This window comes from Armigeres subalbatus, chromosome 3 (genome assembly GCF_024139115.2).
Source record: "Armigeres subalbatus isolate Guangzhou_Male chromosome 3, GZ_Asu_2, whole genome shotgun sequence".
Taxonomy (NCBI): Eukaryota; Metazoa; Arthropoda; class Insecta; order Diptera; family Culicidae; genus Armigeres; species Armigeres subalbatus.
Genome location: NC_085141.1, coordinates 424,302,044 through 424,329,512, shown reverse-complemented (window position 1 = coordinate 424,329,512; position 27,469 = coordinate 424,302,044). Strand labels below are relative to the sequence as shown.

The window sequence follows — 27,469 nt, the reverse complement described above, 5'->3', positions numbered from 1 at the left end:
GCAATGTCCCGGTGAGGGATGTAACGTCAATAAGAAGAAGAGCAAGAATTTTCAGGGGAAACTTTCTGGAATTCTTTCTGGAAAGATGCTCCGGATTTTCCGCGCAAAAATTTCCAGAGTCTCTGCGGGATATTATTCAAAACGTGAATCAAAAAAAATCTTTGGGTTCCGACGGAAAATTGTTCGGAATTTCCACGAAAAATTTCCGGGATTTTCACTAAAATTTTTTAGAATTTTTACTATTTTTTTTTAAAATTTTCACGAAAACTTTCGGTATTTGACTGGATTTTTATATTATTTTTTTTTGGATTTCTATGAGAAATGCTTTGTATTGTCCATAAAATTGATCGAACTACACGTTATGATGAAAGTCATCTAGCCGAATCTCATTTGGCCGAAATGAACGTTTTGGCGGAACAGTTGTTAGATCGAAAAGGGGGTGGCTGAAAATTTCATTTGTTCATATTATATTTTTGATCAAAGGACTATTTCGGCTAACGGCATTTTTGGCCAAGCGACTTTTCTACCAGTTCGGCAGAACGACATTTTCGGCCGTATGACGATTTTGACTAAACGATATTCTAAGACGAGTTAAGTAACTCCATTTAAGTTACTTAACTCGACTTAGACGGTTGACATTCCACTAAAAAGAGCTTAAAATATTTTTTCGGGAAACGATATTTTCGAGCAAATGGTTTAGTCTCACAGGCTGGTGAGATGACAAGCAACGAACCCTAAACCGTTCTTTATATTCACCAATGCGCCAGGGTAGTGTTTTTATAACGACCAGTCGTTGAACCTCAGAAATTCTTACCCTAAGAGGATCATCTGTAGAAACTTATTTAGGACCCGCTGAAATTGGAGGTGATGTCCCAGAACGGCATGCTATATTCAATCAATGACAGAATAATTTTCTCACTCCGCTGATTGATGCCTGGAATGGCCTGGCTGACAGGTAATAGTGGATGATTTTGTCAGGTAGCTGGGAATATTGTAGCGTTGTAACTTGGTGTACGGATGATGGGTCATTTGTTTTTGAATGGGGTGGATCTTTCTCACTTGTTAGATGATGAAAAGTAGCTGAGTTAGAGAGACTGATTAAAGATCTGCGAGAGGTGCTCGAGAAACGGAGCACTCATGTGTTTGAGTCCGATTTGAGTGATATTTGTCACCAGTTCATAGCTAACTCCACTAAGTCCATTGTGCAAGCTGACGGAATGACGACCAATTGCGCCGACCTTCTACAAGTGATCCGTAGAGCTATTTTGCCTAATGAGATCCAAGGTGGAATGGGTTAAGGCTGGAGTTTTGGTCTACTTTCAAATCGGCTTCCATAGTCTGGGATAGCGCAGAACTCGCTATAAAGATTTTGAGGTCTACTATTGTGATATTGATAGGTGTTGGATAGCTGACGTCGAAGTAACAAAGTCCCGACTTCGGCCACCACCGGATAGTGGTCAGAGCTGAGCTCTTGGTTGACTCTCTGCTGGGAGGTGTGGTCGTCCCTATTGATGATGAAGATTTCAAGCTTAGCGTAAGCACTAGACCGTGCCAACCGTGTGGGCTGTCAGGACTCAGAATGGTTTAATGGCCCTCCAGCTCGTCGTTGTAACGGGTTTATGGTAGATACCTTTTGCGAACTTTGCAGAACATCGCATACTTCGGGCAGGCTTTCGTGGTGACGCGGTACTTGTCTCCACAGTTAGCGCACTTGGGTTCCGCTTCCTCCATCTATTCGCATTCGTCGACACCGTGGTCTCCCCCTCATGTGTTCTTAAGGCTCCGTGCGATCAACTTCCGCAGGTCGGGTCGGAAGGCCTCAACCAAAATCGACAGCCTTTTTCTTTCAGCTCTGGCGACTTTTCTCGAAACAGCAACTGCTGCTTTTTTTCTTTTCTTTCTTGTTCCCAGAAGATTGCCGATGTCTCCGTTCTTCAAAACAGAGAACTAGTTGCACGAGAGAAGCTTTGCCCTACATTTGTCGGAAGCAATCTCTTCCGATGCACGTTGCTTTCATGTCCTTTTCGCGACCAAGCTGAACAATGTGTCCCTCATAATGGGACTGGGGGATTAACGCGCTCACATATGCAACGTAGAATCGCATCATCAGTCCTTCATTTGTTTCATTTTCATTTTCTAATTTGCGGACAGTTGGAATTGATCCTAAAGCGGACTTTACGGCCCGCACCATCCTTTCCCAGCACCCGCCCATATGTGGGGCAGATGGTGGATTGAATCGCCACTGAGTATTTGCGTTGGTAAATGTACTGCTCAATTCTCTACTGATTTGTTTGATTTCGTGCATCAGTTCTCGACTCGCTCCAACAAAGTTACTTCCGTTGTCGGAATAGATCTCTAAGGGAGATCCACGCCGCGCAATGAATTGTTAATCGCCTTTTTGCACGAATCAGTTGACAGACTGTTCACAATCTCCAGATGAATGGCTCGTACCGTGAGACATGTGAACAGGCAAACCCATCGCTTTGGCGCACTACGTCCAATTTTGATCAAATATGGGCCAAAGAGGTCTACACCCACGTACGTGAAAGGGCGCACATATGGCTCCAAACGCACTGCAGGTAATGGTCCCATTTTCGGGGTTTCAGGCTTCACTTTATATATTTGACACCATTTACATCGCTTCCTGACAAGACGCACCTGAACTCTCAGCCTTGGGACATGAAATCGTTGTTGCACCTCGTTCATCACAGTTTCATCGATTGCATGTCTATATTTTCTATGGTAATAATCCAATACCAAGTCCGTGATACGATGATTCCTTGGTAATATTACAGGGAATTTTGCGTCATATGACAGAACTTGGGCTGCAGCAGCGCGAATTCCTACTCGCAGTACCCCGTACTCGTCCGCAAAGGGTGTAAGTTTTGCAATAGTACTTGATGCATCCAGCTGCATACCTAGACCATTTTCGTCGATTCTTCTTTTTTCAAAATTGTCATCTCTTCAGGAAACACTTCAGATTGAGAAATTTGCCACAAAATTCTTTCTGCCATCTGTAGCTCTTCGCTGGTTATTCCAAACGTGCCAGCTGACACAACACTCGGTGAACGAACACTGTTGATAAAGTGATACACATAGGCCATACAACGCTGTAATCGTTCAAACTTTGAAAACCGCTCAATGTGTATTATTGGTTGTACGATCATATGACTGCAAACGATTTTCGCTCGCAGTTCCGTGTCACTTTCGTCCACACATTCCCCTCCATCAAAACGAATCGACCACTCTTCTTCTGGCTTATATAAAAAATCTGGCCCTTGAAACCAGCGGCTGTTTACACTGCAAGAAGGACCTTTCCCCCATTTAGTTGCTTCATCTGCTATGTTGACTTTAGTCGAAATCCATTTCCACTCCTCGATTCTTGAAATACTCAGAATTTCGTCGATTCTGAACGCCACAAACTGACGATATTTACGCACATCGGACTTTATCCATGCACTGTCCAAACTGTCGACGAATCACTCCAAAACCACGTTTTCTGTATTGTCAGCGTATGGTTTTGCTCTACTGTTCTTCGCAAACGTGCTCCTAACACAGCTGCCATCAACTCTAAACGCGGGATCAAGAGTGCTCGAAGAGGCGCAACTTTAGTTTTGGAAGAAACTAGTGCTACCCCGATCCGTCCGTTGTCTATAATACGAAAGTACGCTACAGCCGCGTAAGCTTGAGCGCTAGCATCAACGAAGACGTGTAACTCCAGAGACTTGTAGCTGTGTTTATCATATCCTGGAAAATAGCAGCGCGGAATGCGCAAACCATCCATCTTCTGCAGAATTGTTAACCATTCAACCCAACGCTTCGCAATTTCTTCCGGTATCAGGTCATCCCAATCTGTATCTGTGCGCCAAACTTCCTGGATGAGAATCTTTCCGTGTACTACGAAGGAAGCCACTAATCCCAAAGGATCATATATGCTCATGACTACCCGTAGCATCTGTCTTTTTGTTGGAACGGTGGGAACTTCCAGCAGATTTCGTATTCTTTCGCAGAATTGTAGAGAAAACGCGAAAGCATCTTCCTCCTGCAGCCACGCCATTCCTAGCACGCGCTCAAACCCCACCTCCTTGTCTGGTAACATGATTTTTGATGGAATTTTATTTGGCTCTCCTAATTTCTGCAACACGGTTTGGTCACTAGACATCCAATTTCGAATGTTAAATCCTGCTCGCTTATGTACCTCAATCACCTCTTTCGCCACTTCAACCGCTTCTTCCGCTGTATCAAAGCTGTCCACGTAGTCATCTACATAGTGCCGCTTCGTTACAGCCTCTGCTCCTCTTGGCAACTCCAACTCTTGATCTGCTGCGTTAATGTTCTTTATATATTGCGATTGTGCTGGGGAGCATGCCGCACCAAAAATAGCTACGTCCGAAACCATGATGCTCATTGGTAAATCTGGTGAATCTCGATATGGGAAAAGCAAAGCACTGCGATCTTTGGCACGAATCAGCATCTGTAAAAACATTTTTTCGACGTCTGCGGCTACTGCAACCTCTCGTTCTCGGTAAGGGAACATAACGGATAGTAGCGGTGATAAAAGATCCGGACCTTTCAGGAGCATTGAGTTCAATGAAACGCCTTCAACCTTCGCTGCAGCGTCCCATACAACTCTGACCTTTCCTGGTTTTTTTTCGTTCACAACAACTCCAATTGGAAGGAACCAAGTTCGCCGTAAATCGAAGCTATCCAGCTCATCCGCAGTCGCTTCATGTATGTAGCCTTTTGATATGAAATCAGCTATCTGTTGACGAACACTCTCGTACAAATTCGGATTTCGCGCCAAACGCTTTTCGAGGCATTTGAACCGATGCTCCGCCATTGGCCTACTGTCTGGAAATTCAATGTAATCGTACTTCCAGAGCAAGCCGGTCTCAAATTTTCCGCTGACTGTACGACGTGTAGTTTCTTCTAGAATCTTGAATGCGCGTTGCTCTTCTAGTCCTTTTACGGCAGGAACCACAGCTACTCCCAGGCTATCGACATCAAAAAGTGTTGCACATAGTTATGAAGAAGTGTATTCGTTGGTACTGCGCAAATATGCAGTTGCCTGTGTTGAACATCGGCTGCCGGTTTCCGCACACTTCCACATATTGCCCAACCGATTCTAGTTTTGGTTGCAATTGGTTCTCCCGACTTTCCTTCCCGAAGCTTTAGGGTCGATAACAGATGGGAATTAGTGAGCCCTATCAATATACCTGGTACTGCGGCTTCGAAGTTTTTCACCGGCAGTTTTGTTAAATGAGCAAACCTTGATGCCAGTTCATCGTAATCCAGCGTTTGTTGAGGTAGTGCCAAGTTTTCTACAGAATATACCTCCGATATCTTGAACCGCTTATGACTTCCAGCTTCAGAAATCTCCATATCTACAACTTCTGACCCCGTGATGGTTTTATTAACGCCTCCAGTCCATTGAAGATATAACGATTCCCTTCTACCTCCGTCGCCCAGTTCCTCTACTATTGACCGTTCGATCATTGTTACTGACGACCCGTCATCGAGAAAGGCGAATGTGTCGACCTGACCACTTTTACCGTACAAGGTAACAGGAAGAATCCGAAAAAGAATCGACGACGTCGGCTGACGATGCACTGATACTACTGCTTTCGTAGATATTTTGTCCGATTTTGATTCAATCGATGGCTCGAAGTGCAGCAAACGATGGTGCCGTTTCGGGCACTTATTGATGTCGCAAATTTCACCCTTACATGGCCATCTTGCGTGTGACATAAGGCAACGGGCGCAAAGTTTATGCGCTTTAACGACCTTCCAACGTCCATCTAAATCGAGTTCTTTGAACATAGCACATTGCACTATGGTCCAGGATTCAGATTTACGCGGAAAGATGCATTTTACGCCAAAACTATATTTTTTAGAAAAAAACTGTTGTTCTACAAAATTGTTCGAAATAGTAAGGCCATCATTATGGTTTTACCAAAAAATAGGGTGGCCCATCATATAAAAAAAATTAGAAAATATTTTTTTTATTTCTCAGAATATTGACATGTTATGTTCTACAATGTTGTAGCGTAGCTTATTCCAATCAATTTTGCTAAAAAACTTTTTCTGTAGCTCTTAAGTTGGCTGATTTAGAGCAATTTTACCTAATTGGATTAGGGTGTACCTAAAAAAACTGTATTTTTGATCTACTTTTTTTGTTTTACATTTCTCGAAAAAGTCGTCTTCAGGTGACTTTTAGAGCTCAAAAAAAAGCAACTTTGATGGGTGAATATGCTCAATATCTTTTCCGATCAAAAGTTATAATCGTTTTCTGTCTAAATAACGTTTTTTCATAAGTTGATATCTCCGGTTAGGGCAGACCAAAAACATATATTTACACGGCATTTGAAAGAAAAATTAATATTCTTTATTATGTCAAAAAATTGGAGATATGATATTTTTGTATCTCAAGTTTTATCATTTTTCCTAAAATCATGTTTTTTTTTTCAAATAAATTGATATAACTCGACAACGGAAGAAGATACAGACGATATTCTTATAGCAAAACACGCGTTTTGAAAAGCCCCAAAAGTATTCAGAAAAAGACATTCGTGAGAAATGGAAAATAAAAATCTACAACTTAAACACTTTTTATAAATTTTATCATTATCATCGTATTGCAAGATTTACGAGAAAAGATGCATTTTCGGTCTGAAGCATACTTTTAAGAAACAAAATATGTTCTACAAAGTTGTTCTGAATACTTGGGCCTTTATTATAAAGTTACTGAAAAATAGGGTGGGCCATTTTATAAAAATGTGTAAATTTATTTTTTTTATTTTACGAAAAATTGACATAAAATGTTCTACAAAGTTGTAGCGCAGCTTTTTCCCATCAACTTTGCTATATAAACTTTTTATGTAGCTCTCAAGCTCACTTGTTTAGAGTAATTTTACTTACCAGGATTAGGGTGTCCCTCAAAAAAGAATACTTATGATCTGCTCGTTTCATTTTTCATTTCTCACGGAAACTTTTGAGGCTTTTTAAAACGCGTGTTTTGCTATAAGAATATCGTCTGTATCTTCTTCCGTTGTCGAGTTATATCAATTTATTTGAAAAACATGTTTTTAGTAAAATTGGTGAAACTTGAGATAAAAAATAACATATCCTTAATTTTTGATATAATAAAGAATATGAATTGCTCTTTCAAATGCCGTGTGAACATATTTTTTGGTCTACCCCAACCGGAACTATCAACTTTTGGAAAAATGTAATTTTGACAAAAAACGATTATAACTTTTGATCGGAGAAAGATATTGAGCGTATTTACCCATCAAAAGTTGCATTTTTTGAGGTCTAAAAGTCACCTGAAGACGACTTTTTCGAGAAATGTAAACAAAAAAAAGTAGATCAAAATACAGTTTTTTGAGGTACACCTAATCCAATTAGGTAAAATTGTTCTAAATCAGCCAACTTAAGAGCTACAGAAAAGTTTTTTAGCAAAATTGATTGGAATAAGCTGCGCTACAACTTTGTAGAACATAACATGTCAATATTCTGAGAAATAAAAAATATTTTCTATTTTTTATATGATGGGCCACCCTATTTTTTGGTAGAACCATAATGATGGCCTTACTATTTCGAACAATTTTGTAGAACAACAGTTTTTTCTAAAAAATATAGTTTTGGCGTAAAATGCATCTTTCCGCGTAAATCTGAATCCTGGACCATAGTGGCATTGTTCGACCTGATGACCATCAACGTTACATATCTGACAAAATTTGCTACTCGAGCTTACATTTTTCGCCTGTTCCAACTTGACAAATGTTACCTCCGGATTTCTCGATCTGGTAAATTCCTCACGATGCTTCGATTGATTTGCTCCCGACGACAGATGTGCGTTCACGAACGATTTTTCCTTTGGCTTACTTCGTTCGTCTCGTTTTAACGGCATGCTCGAAAGCTGTGTTACACCACTAGCAGCTGATGAAACCTTTGCCATGTAACCACTGAACACGTTGAGATCTACAACAGGTATCTGTTCTTGGTAGAGCGCCCAGTTGAATTTTGCTGTAGCCGGCAGTTTGTCGACTAGTTCCTGTAGTAGGATGGGGTTCGACAAATGCTTCTCTAATCCGACCGCTTTCAAATGCCCGCAAAGGTTCTGCACAATTAACCCAAAATTCACCAATGTCTCCATTCGATCCGCTCGTGGAGCAGAGGCCGCCCGAACTTTAGCAATCATGTTCATGACTATTTGTTCTGGTCGTCCATACAGTTGCTGTAATGTTGAAAGGATCTGTGGTACTGTGGACGGGTGGAGCAAAAAGCTGCTGACGGCATCTTTGGCAGATCCTCTTAGGCTGCGCTGCAATCGTAACAAGTTTTCTGCGTTGGAGTAGCCGCAAATCTCCGTCGAGTGCTGGTAGCTACTAATAAATAGCGGCCAGTCGACTGGATCCCCAGAAAAAGATGGCAGCTCTTTCGTGACCACTTGTCTAGCGGCCAATTGTTGAGCAGATGGCCCTACACCACTGAACGCGGGAAGCGGGTTGGAGCTCGAATTCATTTCAGGGTGAATTTGTGTAACTCCAGGTCTCACTGAGTTGTGCCGTGCACTCATGAAACCAGTCATACCATAGGGTGAAGGTGGTGGCGGAAGAGGAGGACTAACATTACCACTTACCGACGATCGACCGTCATCAGCTGTGTATTCCAAATCGCGTAACCGCTGGACCTCGTCCTGCAATGCCCAGTACTTTTTCTCTGCTTCATTCCGCAGACGAATCGTTTCCTGCTCCCGTTGCATGACAAGTGCCAACTGTGACCGCAACTGCTGTTCGGTGATGTGCAAATGTCGTATCTGCATTTCCAACTCGATATTCTGCTCTCGTAATGCCGCGTGCTCACGACAGCGTTGATCTAGCTGACTTCTCAGATCGAATTCCGATTTTTGGGATTGCTTTAGTTGTTTGTCATATTTGTTCCCAAGATCCTCAATGACAGTTTGGCAACGACGTTCACAATTTTCCAGCTGACTACGTACGCTTACTTCCGATTCTTGAATCTGCTTGATTTTCCTTCCAGCACTTGCATTCGATTGACCAACTCCAGTTCTCTTTTCCGCCTTGTAGATATTTCTGACGCGTGTTTCGCTTCCAATTCTTGCATACACCTTTCGCTTTGTTGCAATTCGGCACTCCAGCGTGTATATGCTGGGATTGTAAACCGATTCACTCTCGGGACAACGGCAGCTTGTTCTACGCCACCTGATTCAAGGAGATTTGAGTTTGATCTTTGCGCTTATCAACCGCTGCAATAACCAACCCACGAGCACCTTCGTGTGAGTTAATCGACCCTTCTCCAATTGTAAGGCTTCCTATCGTTCCTGGGATTGATTCTACCTCTAAACCCTCGCCAAACGATTTGAACGATTTTGGCACAGCGCCTTGCGATACTTTATTCGGAGTCGATGAGCAGTGTGCTCCTTGCGGAGGGTTCGTTACCTCTTGAGGTGCGATCGCTTGCACAGACGTTGACGTTGATATCTTCCTTCCCTCAGTCTGCTTGATCCAATCCTCAGTCCTCTGTGCACTTCCTTGACTACTCCGTAAACTGCGTACACTCGCTGCGTCCTCGTCATCCCGTCGTTTCAGTAAGTCGTGTTTTTGGGCAATGAACTGCTTACCCCGCTCCAACTTGTCCAGAAGTTCCTTTTCATTCAATGCTTTTTCCTTTTCAATCCTTTCCTCGCATAATTCTTCCATTAGCTTTCTCTCTTCTTCCAACCGCTCCAAGTCTCTGTTTATTCTAGCTCGGCGATTACTAGACGAGCTCGACACTCCACTAATAACACTCGCTGCAGGATTGGGAATAGGGGAACACAACTCGAGCAAGAAAAGCTAGTGGTACGAACAGTTGCCCTGTTAACATTAGCACACGAAAAATGGTACCATTGGTCACAGTTTTGACACTGTACCATGAACCGTTCGGCAGCATTAGGCCGATCACATCCACCGCATTCATGTTCGTCTCCGCCTCCGATATCATCCACTGTCGTTTCAAACGGATCCTCCGGCGAACAATTAGACACCTCTTCGTCACCTTCGTTGTTGAGGTTAGCAATCGCCTGCTCAATAGCCCTCGTACGCATCCGTGTTTGACGGATATTCGACGGAAAGTCCATGGCAAATATGGATGAATTCTTAAGTTTTGTTACGACAGACTTTATCGGAGTTCTTCCAGCAAAACAACGACTCTCTATTGAGTGTGTATATAGTAGCTTAAGCTAGAAATTAAGTTTATTATGTAAGGAAATAGCAATAGATTTTTAGGTTTACTCACAATTCAATCTCCTTTGATTACAAACGTGTCGCAACAAAGTAATTATTTTAATTATATTTCTAGCCTGTAAGTTCATTTAGATATTAAGCAACCAAATAGATTTTATAAACAATAGTATACCTTCAATTGTCTTCCAAATTCATTAATTAATTTTACAAATATAGTCCAAATATAGCTTTTCAAATTTTCACCGCTTTTTCTGTTTATAGTGTTTACATTTTTCTTTCTTCATTTTTACTCTGCCTCTCTTCCATCCTTCTGTCCGTCATCCTTCATGACACTTTTTAGTTCTTGTATCGACCGTCGAACTTCATGAGGTCGCTTAAAACTTTATGGTAACGGAACAAAGGGCTGTTTAGGCGAACAGTTTCGTTTAAAATAATAAAAAAGCCATTAGAACGGAATAGAGTGAATCGAATTGAAGGAAGACTGTCACTGGCGAAATTAGTTTTGCTTGTTGCGGTAAGTTGGGTGCTAAACATCATTTGTTTCGATTCAGAACAAAGAACGCCATCTTCCTCCATAGTTTATTACTACTATTGCTATAAAAAGCTGTTTATCTAATTGTTCTTGATTCATGGTAATCCAGATATCTAGCAATTGCCAACCCCTCATTGCTCAAATGTCACCGTCTTTCTTAAGTTCAATGATACACCCATAATATCTGCTCACACATTGTACCAATTTCACTACTCCCCGTTTCGATCCCACCCAATCACAACCCGATGGCAAATTAGCTCCGGAGGACCCAACAGCTCCGGCGTGTACATTGCAATACTAATTTATATGTTGCAACAGTCCTCAGTGCTCGGCGTCAAGTCGAGGCGAGTCGTTACTGAGTCTGATGATGGCCTCACAGCGCACTAAAACGCTCGGGACGAGCCCCGAACGGTCAGCGCAAAAAGCTCGACCGCGCTGCTGTATGGCGTGGGCACTTGGGCGGGGTGCGGACGAAGCAGCGAACGTAATGAAACGTGTATAATAACTGTTGTGCGATCTCGATTCGAAAAAAGATAATAAATAATAAGTGAGTAATGAATTAAATGGCACATTAAATTATTTTAGAATTATACACATTGGACGGCGAGACGACGGGAGGCGGGTTGTGCGTTGTGTGTGTGTGAGAAAAAGAGTCGCGAATGAGTTGATATGGGGTCATTGTCACGTCCTACAACTGACGGCGAAGACGACGGTGGCCCCGAATCATCATCATCGCATCGCCGGGACTCTCCCGTATAATCCCTTTGGCTTTGGAAGGCGTCATGCGGGAAAGGTGCTGTGCACAAAAAAATAAACTAGAGTATCATCCGCGTTGACTGACTTTCCACACCTACCGTCTTTCGATTCGACTGGAGTAGGTAAGCAACTCAATGTATGGGGAAGGTTGTACATGATGAAGCAGCAGGATGAAATAGTGCGGAGAGCATTTTCATCAGTTATTGATTTCGTTTTAAGTCAACATTATCCCTTTCACCACAATTATGAATATCAGGACAAAAGCATCTGCCCCACATAAATTGATAGAAAACGCAATATTTCAGGAAAAGAAATATCTCTGAGTTCGGGATTAACTTGTGCATTCCGTACCACCTTCACCGATATGAACCCACATGGAAGTCGCTGGTTTTCTAGCCCGCTGTGAGCACGCGTTCGCTATGGAACCCGTGTGCAGAAGGGGAAGTTAAAATTTTAAATAAACTTCCAGGCGTTGAAACGACCCCTCGGCGGGCTGTCGTTCGTTCGTTCGGTCGGACCGTCCCAGCAGTGGAAGAGCAGCGATAAGGATTTGCTACTTTTCCACGCTTTTGCACGCATGATTTCATTCCGGTTGGGGTTCCTTATTTTCTTGTTGTTTTCCCTTGCTGCTGTACTTTTTTTTGGGTGAAAACGTTTGAATTTAAAATTCACGAAATTTATTGCGTGCGGCTTTCGGGATATCCCTCATTTTTGCATCAAACAGTGTTTTGCAGGGAAAGGGTGTTCGTCTTATTTATTTTACGCGTGCACTTTTGCATGTTTATGTACATTTGGATGCGTATGAAAAAAAAAATCGAAGGGATGAAGTGTAAGCTAGTTCGTTATTTTTCCAGCTTTGGATTAAATTTTTATAATTGGTTTCGGGGGTGTTGTGCATACTCCTTATCTGTATACGTATGTCACTGACAGGATGTCGAGGTGATATCCGCTCTAGTTTAAACAGTTTATCATCTGAAAATATGTAAAGTACGAAGGGTTGATTCCCAATTCCCTATCATTCACATCATAACTTACTAAGTTCAACTAGATAGAGGGTATTTTATACAATATCTATTGCTTTAAAATACTCTCTCATTGATACATCAACCTCAGCATCATAGACTTCTTGTTATTATGAGATGAAAGTAATGATTTCCTAAGCAAAATTATTTTGAGATTTTCAGCGGAATGTCTTAGACGAGAGAATACTATCTCATTGATTTCCACCACTTGATTGTATCTTTATAGATACGTATTTTGACCTGAACAGTAGGGCCGTTTTCGGTGTCTCGTATGTATTAGAGCAGCGGTTCCCCACCTGGGGTACATGTACCCCTGGGGGTACCTTTGCTAGTCTTTGGAGATACCTGAGACAAAAATACGTTATGGCGGATGTTGTATTTTAATAGCAAAAAAATACTAGCTTTAGGACTGACCTCGAAGTTTGAAACGACTAATACACAGCAAATAGTTTTGAAAATTCAACAACGGGTAAAATTGCAGCTAACCCTTTCAAACGAATGATCATTCAATATTCTATTAATTTTGATTGAATTTTACAAGCAAGGGCAGTTTAAATTTATTTCGATTTAAGAGAACAGTGAGATCGATTGAATGTTACGTTTATTTGCATGTTCCAAATATGTGCATGAAAATACATTTAAAATCACAACATATTTTTATCTGTGTACTCTTTTTATTCAGTCTATTTCGTTCATATCACGCTACTACCAGATGGAACTTTTTTTTTGTTAAGTCGAGGCAGTGGCGTAGTCAGAAAATTGGTCTGGGGAGGGGTTTTCTGAACATTTTTTTTTGAAAAAAAAAAATTTTTCTTCCGAAAATTTTGTCTTTGGGGAGGGTTTTATACCCAAAACCACCCCCTGGCTACGTCACTGAGTCGAGGAAATTTGTGGTTCTGCATAAAAAATCCTTTTTTTGGGTTTAAGTTACCGTGAGTTTTACAATCGTTGTTCAAAAGCCCAAGGTCAAAATCTATTGCACCCAAGTACACTAAATCATAATTACTACTCCGTAATTTTCATGTGGGCCCTCCTTAGCCGTGCGGTAAGACGCGCAGCTACAAAGCAAGACCATGCTGAGGGTGGCTGGGTTCGATTCCCGGAGCCGGTCTAGGCAATTTTCGGATTGGAAATTGTCTCGACTTCCCTGGGCATAAAAGTATCATCGTGCTAGCCTCATGATATACGAATGCAAAAATGGTAACCTGGCACTCTGCATCTTTCTATATACTTCTCAAGTTCTTGCAATCGTTAGAACTGAAAATGGAGTCCCATACCGTTTCCATCTTCTAACTATTCCTTTAAGAGCTGTTCTATCATTCTGTTAGAATTGAAAATGAGCGAAAAAGCACGTTTCCTGCATACCAATAAGAATATATAATCATTTCTTTCCTATCACATCGGCAATTCGTTAACCAAAACGATCCTCTGCCATAGAACCTAACCTCCTAATTCCAATCAAATTCCGCATGAACTCGTGGCAAGTACAAAGATGTTCTTGGCTTGCAGTGGGGCGAGTAACTGCAACAAGATTCCTTCCCATCCCCGATCACCTTAAGGACGTGGCTGGCGTCATAATTGACCATTGAAAGTCTAGTCTATTACCATTGTTCTGGTCAATCACGGTGTAGCATCTAAGAAGTGTACGTTCCTCAAGTTCAAAATGAGTGACTTTCTCACGGTGGAAATAATATCAACAAAAAACAGTACCCTTTAATGGGCAAAGTCATCTAACCGTGTAAGGTTTGGTTGTGTTTACTATATTTTTTTCCGTGTTTCGAATGTGAACTGGTATAATGCCTTTGACGTTACGATGTTCTCTATACCACCTTTGAATCTGTACTTGGGTACAGCTTTTTGAGCCCGAGTTACCCATATGTTATGTGATAAAAGTATCATCGTGCTAGCCTCATGATATACGAATGCAAAAATGGTAACCTGGCTTAGAAACCTCGCAGTTAATAACTGTGGAAGTGCTCAATGAACACTAAGCTGCGAGGCGGCTCTGTCCCAGTGTGGGGATGTAATGCCAATAAGAAGAGAAGAAGAATTTTCATGAGATAGTTCTGCTCAATGATGCTTGAGCCAGATTCTATAACATGCACCATGTCTTTATGGGTAAAAGGAAAGAAAACTACCGACGGGGCTTCTTGTGACAAACCGGGCGTTAATCTTGTGTATCATCACTACTACTACTACTACTACTACTACTACTACTTCTACTACTACTACTACTACTACTACTACTACTACTACTACTACTACTACTACTACCACTACTACTACCTCTGCTCTCACTGCAGAGCAAGAAAACTTTTAAATTCGGGCGTCCCCCCTCACAGAATTGCGATCATTCTGATCCACAATAGCACCATTCTTTTTCCAGGCGTCCCACCACGCAGAACTGCTATCATTATGATCCAGAATAATGCCATTCTTCCTGCGGACTACGCTAAATTGTGTTCATTTCTATCCACAATAACACTATTCTTCTTTTTATTCCTATGAATTTGATAGGATAAACGTGGGGTTATGAAATAAGGAACCGGAACAATTACCCTAGTTTAAAAATGAAAACTTGTTAACTGTTAATCATGGAACAACACTTTCTCATTGGTAAATTCTAGAGTTCCAAACTACATTAATATACTTCTTTCAATTTTATCAAACTTTTTTTCCCCGAATCACAATTCTATTTAAGGGGAAGGGTCATTTGGCCGAAAGCCATTCTATTTAGCCGAATGCCACTAGGTCGAAACACATCTGGCCGAAAGTCATCCGGCCGAGAGGGTTATTTGGGTGAAAGGGTCGTTTGGCTGAAAGGGTCATTTGGCCGAAATGGTCATTAGGCCGAAAGGGTTATTAGGCCGAAAAGATCATTTGGCCGAAAGGGTCATTTGGCCGAAAAAGTCATTTGGGCGAAAGGGTCATTTAGCCGGAAGGGTCATTTGGCCGAAAGGGTAATTTGCCGAAAGGGTCATTTGACCGAAAAGGTCATTTGGTGGAATAGGTCATTTGAAAAGAGAAAAATTAGGAATGATAAAAGAGACGTCTCACTTCCCACTCCTCATTTCTCACTTCTCGCTGGAAAAAGTGAGAAGCGCGAAGTGAGTAGTGAGATGTCTCAATACTCACTTCGCATTACTCATTTTCTACAGTGAGAAATGAGAAATGACATGTTCGGCCAAATGCTGAAACCTTTGTTGGGGTATGTAGCTGGATTATCATCATCATCATCACAGGACCTCCCGGAGAATTCACTGAGGAGCTCCAAGAGAAATTCTCTATATAAATGCATGTAGAAGCCTAAAAGAATTCCAGGAAGAAAGCCTGAATGAATTTCCGGAGGAAATTCTGGAGAAATACAGAGGAACCCCCGTAGGACGCCGATAGAACTGCCGGAATAATTCTCGGAGGAAATCCCGGAGGAATTCTTGGAGCAACTACTGGTGGATTTCCTGGAAAAAATCCCGGAGGAATTTCCGGATAATCCTGGATAATCTCCCAGTGGAACTCTTGAAGTTTCTACCGGAATTCTTTCAGGATCTCTTCGGTAATTAATCTTGGAATTCCTCCGAAAATTTTATTGATGATTTCATTTTCGGTATAATTTATGTATGAATTGGTTTAATTCCTGGAGAATTTTTTTGAATCTTTAACGGAAAATCTTATGGAATTTACACAAAAAATTCGAACATTTTTGGCCACTTTCTCAGGAATGTTTCCTGGCAATTCTGCGGAATTTCCCCGGAATATTCTTAGTTCTTGACTCCTCTGTGCAGTTTTTTTAGAATTTTTATGAGAAACAGCACGAAAGAATTATCTGATAAAATTCTTTGCAGATCTTATGAAGGAGTTCGTAGAGGATTTTTTTTTTGAATAAATAATGGTGGAATTTCCGGATCAATTCCCGGTGAAATTTATGGTGAACTTCCGGAAGACATTGCCAAAGAAATTTCTGAAGTTGCTGGCGTTGCGTTTTAGTACAAAAAGCTGACTTCAACACCCAGCGCGACGTGATGCTGTGATCCAGCCTTTACTGTTGGTTGTGGATTTGGTTTCAAAGTTTTTGGAACTTAGAAGGAAATAGTGCCGAGCACTAATATTCGTTTTTTTTAAACTATTGAAAAATAACAATTTAGAAGACCTAAAGAAGTTGCCCCCCCCCCCACTTGACATCGTAGCTACGCCCATGATTTGCACCGGATTCCCGGACACTTTCGTCGTTAATTATTATTTTGAATTGCTTGCATAGTTTTTAAAGACAGGGACACCGTCTTCGACCATAGGTCGTACAGACTGAACACTTAACACCTAGACAACGGACAGCACACATAACACCCAGTGGACCACTGGAGAATTTTTCGATCACGAAAAGCTCCCTCCTTACAGGGGCGGGAATCGAACCCACGCTCCATAGCCCATGCGTCTAGACGATTGACGTCGCTAACCGCACGGCCACGAAGCCCACAAAGGATTATTGGTACAGGAGACGATTCATTAAGCGTAGCCAGACGGAGATTTGAGGGACGCCAGAGGGGGCGGTGGCCCTCCCCTAAATAGTGGAGGTTTGAAGGTACTAAAATGAATTACCATAGGAATATGCACGACAGCTTATTTGAGATCCAATCATGTCCGGGAATAGATGGTTGAGTTTCAAAAGATCATTATCAAAGACCTAGGAAATCCAGGATCCGAAATATTTGAAAGTCCCAAATTGATTTTGCCCTTTTCGAATAGCAAGCATCCTTGTGTTGAAGACGCGAGTTTGAAGTGCAGTGAAAAGTGCAAGCACCTCCTCCTCACTAGATCAAATTTAGGAAACTGTTCGGATAATTCAACCCGCAGTACAGCAAACCTCTATATATGCCATCCAATGTGGCCGGCTCCAAATACTCCATGAAATGAAGACACGGCAGTTCAGCAACACCCGCTGGCCTCTTCAGACGCCGACTGTCCGTGAAGCCGCTCGACTGGACAGGAGTTGCTCTGTCGGCCACCCGCTCCCATTCAAAATCAAGAAGAAGCGGTATGTTACACTTAAAACTTAATAAATTTACACAACATTTCATTACACAGAACATTGCACACACGCCACTATCAGGAAAGCAATGTGTTCTCGGTTGTTAGTTTTTTGTGTTGCAGAAAACACACGAATCACAATAGTTAGCCTAAGTTAGCCCATCCTAACCGGAGAGTCTCTTCCGTTCTTAGTTAATCAGCTACTGCTAGTTGTCGATTAAGATTTAAAGGTTTTCGATCTTTAAATGAAATAGACAGTGTAAATGTACTAATATTTATGGCTTCTTATAGTTAGATTCAGAATATGACATAATTTCAATAAAAGTTCATTAACACTATGATTGATAAAATCTTGAAAAGTTGTCCCCCAGTATAATATTCTGGCTACGCCTGGGGGCATGTCATATTCAATAGCAAATTTTATTCTTCTTAGGTTGCGCCTTAAGACATGACATTATAAACGCTAAGCACGTATTATTCATATTCCATTAAATTCAAGTTAAGATTTATTAACATAGTATAATTCCACCATCACTCTATCCAGTTTATGAGCAGTAATGGCCGCCAGCTTGCCTGCAGGTCAGTCTCTGATTTGACGTTTTGAGGTCAACTGCACCCACTGCTCCGAGCAAGCTGACCAATGTGGCATATAAGAAGGTGCTGATTCAGTGAATTCAAGCCTTCTTATATTACACATTGATCAAAATGCTCGAATGGTGGGTGCAGTTGACCTCCAGAAACGTCAAATCAGAGACTAACCCGCAGGCAAGCTGGCGGCCATTACCGCTCGCGGAAAACTGGATACAATGGCTGCACAATCCACCGGAAAACTGCCACACGATCAAGTCGTGGAAGTTCAACGAATAACAGACGAAGGTACCAGGAATCACATTGCCAATTTGGAGAATCCGGCAGAACCAATCTCACGAGGTATCGATCCCAGCGAGCTCAGCTTCCACGGTCGTCCATATTAAACCGATCACCAATCTCAGCAGCGATGCCTTCACAGCTGCATTAAAACGGTCCGGTCTAGGATGTTTTCGGGTTGGAAACATTCTCGACTTCCTGGGCATAGTGTATCCATTGTTCTTACCACCCAAGATACATAGGGGTATCTGAGGTAATATGCACCCCTGTGGCAAAACGACCTTTTGGCATTTTTAGCAATGTTCCAAGAATATTTTCAGGATTGTTTTCTACTGGATTGGTAGTTCGAGATCCGAACTACATGCGCTGTAGTAAATACTCTGTAAAAACTGCCGAGAATGTACTCAAAAATGCCAAAGGGACGTTTTTCCCCGGGGGTGCATATTACCCCAGATTCCCCTACTCATGCATTGGCGGGCATAGCAAAGATTTCAATGAATAACTGAGGAATAGCTAATAGAATAGCTAATAGAAGAAGAAGAAGAAGAAGGAGAAGAAGAAGAAGAGTGGACGGGTAGCTACGAGAGCTCTGTTTGCAGGTCGACCACCAATAACATCACCAGAAAGTGGAATCTTACTATGCTGAATCCGCTATCCAGTTTAGCTTCATTCCCGCAGCTACCTTCTTCGGCGTAAATGTATGAAGCACATCTTCCAAAGAGTTGTGGCGCTTTAAAGCAAAGCTACTGTTCTCTGTCAAATGGAAAGCTATGCCTCGCTTCGCGGCCGTTGTCTGCAGTCTTTCCAAATCGGCGTAGAGTGCGATGGAAAGCGCTTCGTCCCAGTCGAAGTTCATTATTCGCAATGGTTGGATGAATACTTTGGCCGGGGTGTTCACTGGACCAATAATGCCCAATGGGTCAAATAACTTGGACATCCAGGAGACAACGAACCGGTTGGTGATTGGAAGATTCCTGGAAAATTCGGGAACATTGAATCGGAACGTATCTAACTCAGTGTTGACCTCTACAATTGATCGTTTGTCTTGCAAATCATTCTTAATGTGGGACAGTACTGGAGGACAGAGCTGGAGGACCGCTTCCTGCGGACCTAAGAATGTTCTACACTACGGAGTATAACTGTATTGGTCCTTCTATCGTCCTCATAAAAATCCTTACCTATCTTCGATGAGATGTTCTCATCATCCTTCGAGCGGTCACAGAGGATAGTTGCTGCAGGCATCGTGAAGTAAAACCCGGCGCACTGTATATTCCATTCGTCACCGCAGTGAGCTCGTACGGGTGGGTGAACGACCAAGTTCCTTTTTAGGTAGGCGCACAATGAACCAATTAGAGGTGTGCGCCGGTCCGATATTCGTCGGTGGCGGCGTTTGTCAAAATTTTTGTCAGCGGTGGCGTTTTCGGCGTCACGCGGAAAGTTATTTTAGCCGGCGGCGGCGTGAGATTTCTTTTTTTTTCATGTTTTCGGGATATCTTCAAGACATTTAAAGAAGAATCTTCGCCACAAAAATCTATAATTTTTTCCAAAATTTGGAAAATATTTTCGAATTGTTTGAAGTTTCGAGAAATCCAAAATAAAATTGTTTGGAATTTCAGCAGAAAATTTGTCGCAATTTACATGAGAAATTTCAGAATTAAAAAAAAAGGTTCTTAACTTCTATAGGTAAAAATCCGGAAATTTACGAAGTTGCTGTTGAGTTTCTGTTGAGCATTCTTCGAAATTTGTACAGAAAATTCTTGATAATTGTAGGAAAGTGCGGCTGGTAGAATGGATGTTTTACCTTTGGCTATCTCATTTTAGAATAATGATGATGGCTAGTTTGGCATGGCCAACGATAAAACAGTAAATTCTTAAGATTTTACGCGGGAGACTATAAGGAGTTTAAAAAAAAAACGAGAAATTCCCCGTAAGTTTAACGGAAACTTCTTTAGAATTTCCGCTGAGGATTGTTCGAAAATATTGGATTTCCACAAGAAATTCTTTGTACAGTAGACGTTCGATAACAAAATTGCTGTTTGGCCGAAAATATTGTTAGAAAACATATTAGGGTAAACAACTTTTACAAGTACGGCCAAATATTCCTTTTGGCTGTTGCTTTCGACCAAATTACATTTTCAGTCAAACCAGTTTTGACCTGATAACAGTTTCCGTTGAACGTTTAGTTTTGCTAAATGGTACCTGGTGTGGTGTCTTTTGGCCTAAAACCCAGTATCGACTTAAAAATAGAGAGGCCACGGAATTTTATTCAATGGTCAATTGACAAAAAGACCATTTCGCCAAGCAACTGGACATTTCAGACCATATTACCCGTTCAGTACGAGGTTCAGTCCAAGATGAATACACAGCTAGGTGTTTCAACCTACCAAGTTAATGGATGAGAAGAAGGCGGGGGTGAAAAATTCATTTTCAGTGCAAAACGAAAAAAAAAACAGCGGCTCTCCCATACTAAAATGCAAGATGGCTGAATCGTGAATTTGTCAGATTGGAACACCTAGTGGTATATTCATCTTGGTTCAGTCATTGAAATTTGGCCGTATGACTCTTTAAACCAAATGACATGTTCGGCCAAATCACCCATTCTGTAAAAAAAAAACTATTTCTGCTACATAAATGGCATTTTTGGCCAATGATCGTGTCGGCTGGACAACCTGTTAGGGCAAACGGCTTTTTCGGACAAATTACCAGTTTGTCCGTCCGTCGCTTCCGGTCAATGGAACTCGCCAAGAATTTCTAATTGAAAATAGAAACAAAATTCTGAAGAATTCCAAAAAATATTCTTAAAAATTCCGAGCTTTTTTCCGATGTTTTAAAGTTGGACTTTCCGGAGGGGCTCTGGTTTTTTCACCGTGGCGGTAGACAGCAGGATAGTTGAGTAGATAGCATCCGATAAGCAGGCAGTGGCCAACACATTCGAAGTGTACGGCAGCTTGGTTTCGGACGAGATGTTTCGGAAAGATAAAATTCACGGACTTGTCTTTCTACAATGCTGGAGGTGTATTTCAGGTTCTGAAATGGTATTTTTGGTTGGCTTCCACTGCCGCATTATATCTTGTTAACACCTCATGATCATAAATACGGTGGTGTTGTTTTACATAATGCAACTGTTGATGCAACTGTTTACATAATGCAACAGGTGAAACGGTTTCAAAACGGATGCGGTTTGAGCAACAGTGAGACGAGATGTATCAGGAGGTGGAGGGAGTGACGCTTCCACTGTTTAGTGATAGCAGGATCCGTGCTCGATCGTTCAAAAAGGTAATCAACTCGCCGTACTTCGGGATTTCTTGGCTATCGCTGCTTGTCGTACTCTTCTTTTCTCTCAACATGCTCTGACCTAAACGACTGCACACCATGTGCACTAACATTGAGCTTCATTTCGTAGTTGGTTTCTCCAACGTCGTTCAAAACTTCTTGTGGTGCTCGAAATGGTTGACAACCCAGGTAACCAGTAAGCATTATATAAAGCATTTAAGTGGCATTATATGCGCCTTTACTGCAAAACATTAAATGCCAATAAGCCCTATAGTCGCCTTTAATGCTATTTTAATGCAGGTTTTGGCCCAATATATGGCTGTTTAGATGCTCAATCTTACTTTATCGATAAAGTAGAAATTTAGCTGAGTAGCATTTATTCAGCATCCGAAATGCTGAATAAATGCTTAATTTTAAGAACAAGAAAAAAGGCATTTTTTGCCTTTCTCGTATACTAAGTATACGGTAAAGGCTATATGATCGCTCCAAAAACAAACTTTTTATAGAAGGCCCGGAGACCCATAGTGTTATATACCAATCGACTCAGTTCGACGAATTGAGGTGATGTCTGTGTGTGTGTGTGTGTGTGTGTGTGTGTGTGTGCGCACAAAACGACGCAAAAAATGTCACTCATTTTTCGGGCACTTATCCTCAACCGATTTGCTCGCAACAAATTGCATTCGACGCAGAATCCTTTCCCATTGTTTCCTATTGAAAATTGGCCAGGTCGGACTATGGGATCGGAAGTTATGGCCAAAATACAAATTTATACGCAAAAATCGCGTAAAAAATGTCACTCATTTTTCGGGCACTTATCCTCAACCGATTTGCTCGCAACAAATTGCATTCGACGCAAAATCCTTTCTCATTGTTTCCTATTGAAAATTGGCCAGGTCGGACTATGGGATCGGAAGTTATGGCCAAAATACAAATTTATACGTAAAATTGCGTAAGAAATGTCACTCATTTTTCGGGCACTTATCCTTAATCGATTTGCTCGCAACAAATTGCATTCGACGCAGAATCCTTTCCCATTATTTCCTATTGAAAATTGGCCAGGTCGGACTATGGGATCGGAAGTTATGGCCAAAATACAAATTTATACGTAAAAATCGCGTAAAAAATGTCACTCATTTTTCGGGCACTTATCCTCAACCGATTTGCTCGCAACAAATTGCATTCGACACAGAATCCTTTCCCAATGTTTCCTATTGAAAATTGGCTAGGTCGGACTATGGGATCGGAAGTTATGGCCAAAATACAAATTTATACGGAAAAATCGCGTAGAAAATGTCTCTCATTTTTCGGGCACTTATCCTCAACCGATTTGCTCGCAATAAATTGCATTCGACGCAAAATCCTTTCCCATTGTTTCCTATTGAAAATTGACCAAGTCTGACTATGGGATCGGAAGTTATGGCCAAACTACCTTTTTAATAGAAAATCACAAAAATGTTACCTATATTTCGGACACCTAACCTTGATCGATTTACACGCAACAAGTTGCATTCGACGCAGACTTCTATCGCATTTTTATCTATTGAAAATTGGCCAGTTATGGCTAAAATTCCAACTTTTATGAAAAAATCGCGTAAAGAATGTCACTCATTTTTATTAGGCATTTATTTTCAGTTTATTTGCTCGCAACAAGTTGCATTCGACACAGTATCCTGTCCCAATGTGTCCTATTGAACATTGGCCAGATCGAAATATGGGATCGGAAGTTAAGACCGAAACACCATTTTTGTTTTTTGTCTACAAAGTATACGAAAAGGCTATATGTTCGCTCCAAAATCAAACTTTTACAGAAGGCGGGAGACCCATAGTGTTGTATACCAATCGACTCAGCTCAACGAATTGAGGTGATGTCTGTGTGTGTATGTAATACTATGTATGTGTGTACGGTGCGTGCACCAAAAGTGCGAAAAGTTTAGCTCACTTTTTTGGTACTTATTCTCATCCGATTTACTTGCAACAAATTCCATTCGACGCGAGATCCTGTCGTATTGTTTTCTATTGAAAATTTGGAAGATCGGACTATGTGCTCAAAATGCTTTATGTTATAAAAAAGCGCGTAAAAACGTCTAGCTCATTTATAATGCACTTACCCTCAATCGATTTACTCACAACAAATTGCATTGGACGCGGAATCCTATTCTATTATTTTCTATTGAAAATTGGCCAGCTTGGACTATAACCTTAGAAATTATGGCCAAAATACTTTTTGCCTTTCTTGTGCTACAAAGTTGTACCGAAAGGCTATAATTTCTCTCCGAAAACGAACTATCGGATGCTTCCACACTGATACACTTCCTCCCATCTTCATACGGGAGTTTGGTAGAAGGACGGTCATGAGATTCATATCATAACAAATATTGCCCTCCGCTCGCTTGATGGGAATGACATTTTCGTTTTCTTTTTGTGTAGTCAGAGCTTCAGTTTAACAAACATCCAAATGTGATATCCTTAAAATATATAACTGGGTAAAATAAAACAGGGGTATGTACATCAAAAAGATTGGAAAAGGAAAAAAAATGTAGAAATTCTTATTAGCATATTGTAGATCAAGTTGAAAACCGAACCGAGATCTCGCGTTTTCAACTGGATCTAAAATATCTTGGCTTGAAATAATCCGAATTTCATAGAACGGACATAGAAGTTTTTCTTTTTTACTCCTAGCTACTAGCTCATCTACTTTCAAGCAAACACATTTTACGAAAGTCGAGAAAGGCACCATCACCGTTAGGTGGATTAATCTGGGTTTTCTAATTCATTCTAATTCTAATTTCTAATTCAATTCAACATAATGTTTTACTTTTTTCGAGTGGGATTCAAACTCTCGCTCTTGCCACTCGACGCTGTAGTTGTCCAGCAGACCCACAAGAGAGAGATGGTAGTGGGAATAATTTTGCCCAACATAAACATTACGCCCCTTCAGGAACATTGAAACTTAATCTAACTCATCTCAGAATGCTATCGTCCCAAACGTCAAACCCAGTTGCAATGAAAAAGCTACAGTAGTGCTGCTTTAATGCATCCATCGAAAATAATGCAATGGAGTAATAAAATGTAGCTAAACTATGTAATTAGTGATAGGGTTAGGTTAAGGACAAGTGCTCCTGTCAAAGGTCGAAATGAAAAAAAAACTATCTGCACGTACCGATTGCTATTCTCAACTGTAAGTTCATTGGACAAATAGTTCCCACTATATGGTTCCATATTGGAAAACGTTTGACGTATGAACACTGTAGGCCTTAAAGTGGCACTAATGTAGCTGTTCCATTGCACTTAACGAACATTGTGCATTCAAAATGCTATTATAATGCTATTGTAAGACTATGCCCCCATGATTGCTTTGAGAATGCTTATTTAGAACAGCCAGGTTTTTTGAAATACTTATTTACAGCATGGAGCATATGTAATACCAGTATAATACTACTATAGTGCTTATTTTAATGCTTATTGGTTACCTGGGAAGTGATAGAATAGCAGCGGAAGATTTTATACTTACGGACTCAAAATTATAGAGCGACACTGCCATAAGACGAGTTTAGTACTACACTGGATTTTGTTTTTACACGATTTACATTTTCTCAATTTTCCACTCATCCTAAATGTTTAACGTGTATTAATTATCATGTGATTTTTCTTTGATTTATTCTGAATTTTTTGAAACATGTTGCGAAGAGTTTGGTGACAAATTAAAGTTACACGATCAAAAATACGAGCGAAAAAAAATCGTGTAAAAACAAAATCCTGTGTATTCCATTTATTCCTATCACGTTGTAATCTTTACAAATACGCATTTCAACTTCAACTGTAAGGCCGTTTTCAGTGTCTCGTACTTGAAATTCGTAAACTGCTCTTATGACAAATGCAAACATTGCAATAGAAAGGTCCGAATTAATATTCCTTAATGCAAAAGGCAAAGGCAAAAACAAAAATGCAACTGAGCAATTCTCTGTGTAATCATGATTTTTTTTTCGAGATTTCAATTTTGTATTTTTTGATATCTCTGAAAGTTTGCATATTCATTCTTTGTGATCATAAAATATAATTTGCATCATTGGTTTGCCATTTTGACTCTAGCCTAACTTTTAACAAGGGCCTAAGCAAAAACACCTTGAACACTTAAAAAAAAATTAACTTGAAAACGGCTTGCCCGATCGTTTTGATGTCTACGGCAAAGTTTTCGGTAATCATTGGGGCTATGTGAAAAAAATATACACTGCAAAAAAAAAATTGTTCAAACATTGGAAATAAAACTTAAAAATCGATTTTCTCAAAAACGAATTTTTCAATATTTTTTATTTTTAAATATGTTGTAGCAGATAATATAAGTATTTTTTGCACTATAAGTCATAATGGTGAAATTATGGACAAACAAGTTATTATTTTTTTTTAAATAGTTGGTTTTTCAAAAATAGTCGAAATACTTTTTTTACGTTTTTATCGACCGAATTTTATGAAAATGCGTTAAGTTCCCAATGAAAAAGGTATATAGTATTATTTTCTAAGTGCTACCGTTTCTGAGATACAGCAATTATAAGATAAAATAAACCAATTTTTTAAATTTTCAGTCGTTTTAGTATTTTTTTCGATTCTATTCAACCTAGAATCAAATTTTACTGAACCGTTGAAATTTATTTACAAATGCTAGTAATGGAGTACTGGTTGACCGTTTTCAAACATACAAAATTTCAGAGGAATTAAAAATAAAACAAAAATAAGTCGACCTTCGATTTCACAGAGAAATGCTCAAAAATAATTTTCATTGTGAACAGCATACACCTTCCACATTAGACTTGTTAGTGTCAAGTCTATGTAGTCTGATCTATCAGATCACTATCTGAAGCCCCATAGTGTCAGGACCTGTTCAAAAAATCTCCATGCGAATGTAACTTCAAGAGCCTTATCAAAGCTTTGTTTTTACTGCTAAAATGATTGCTTCCCAATGATCAAAAATAAATTCAAAACATTTGAACTACCCATCAGTTGCATCCCGTATACGTTCCCCCAACAAAGACAAAGCTACTCCGGCTGGATACGAACGGATTTTGTGAACATTAAGTGGTTCCTGTCCATCTCTTTTGTAGAGCCAAAATGTAGATTCGATTTACGAATGCGACGAGAGTCCTCCAAATCGATACCACCCACACTCAAAAAGTAACCCCAGCGCGCGATTTTTTTTTTGGTATCCCTTCCAATTTCGAATGTATATGATGCAACGAGAAAAAAAAAGATTGAGAATCCTTTTCGCTCTATCTAAGCCGCCTGCCTCACTCAGTGCCCTTATTGCGCCGTGCTGATTAAACATTAATTAACAAAACAATGGAGACGAACGCGTTAGAACGGGACAGCGAATGGGGTCGGGTGGCTGGAGGAGTCGAGCGAGGGAGGGTGGGGCTGGTGGTGGCCGTTGCAATTTCTGTGCAAATGCCCTGCGCGACGTCCCTTGTGTCTCTCGGCTTGGTAGGAACACGATATAAGTTGAGCAAAAACCCATCGACGAACGGGGTGAAATAAATTAGGGTTTTAATATCATTTTTTTTTCTCGCGCTCACTTTTCTCAATTTTTGTCCAAAATTTAATTTTTCCTTTTGTTTTCCGTTGTCCGGAGCCATCCATTCGAACATGTCCAAGCGGTGTGGTGTCCGTTCGCGGTGGTTCTCTATATCGAGTACTGCTTAAGGGGATGCGATATAAAACTTAAGGTAAATGGAGATAAAATGTGAGTTAGGCAGCGA

General features: G+C 40.7%; 1 protein-coding gene and 1 long non-coding RNA gene across 2 annotated transcripts in view; one reads left to right on the top strand and one right to left on the bottom strand.

Annotated features, from left to right (window-relative positions):
- Window positions 1-27,469, top strand: part of LOC134227389 (uncharacterized) — a 251,367-nt gene that overhangs the window by 87,877 nt on the left and 136,021 nt on the right. The gene's annotated exons all lie outside the window — the stretch shown is intronic.
- LOC134224376 (uncharacterized) lies at window positions 10,172-10,525 on the bottom strand. The gene is made up of 3 exons (XR_009982930.1): window positions 10,423-10,525; window positions 10,303-10,366; window positions 10,172-10,246 (listed from the first exon to the last, which is right to left on the bottom strand). It is a non-coding gene; the product is annotated as an uncharacterized LOC134224376 (long non-coding RNA).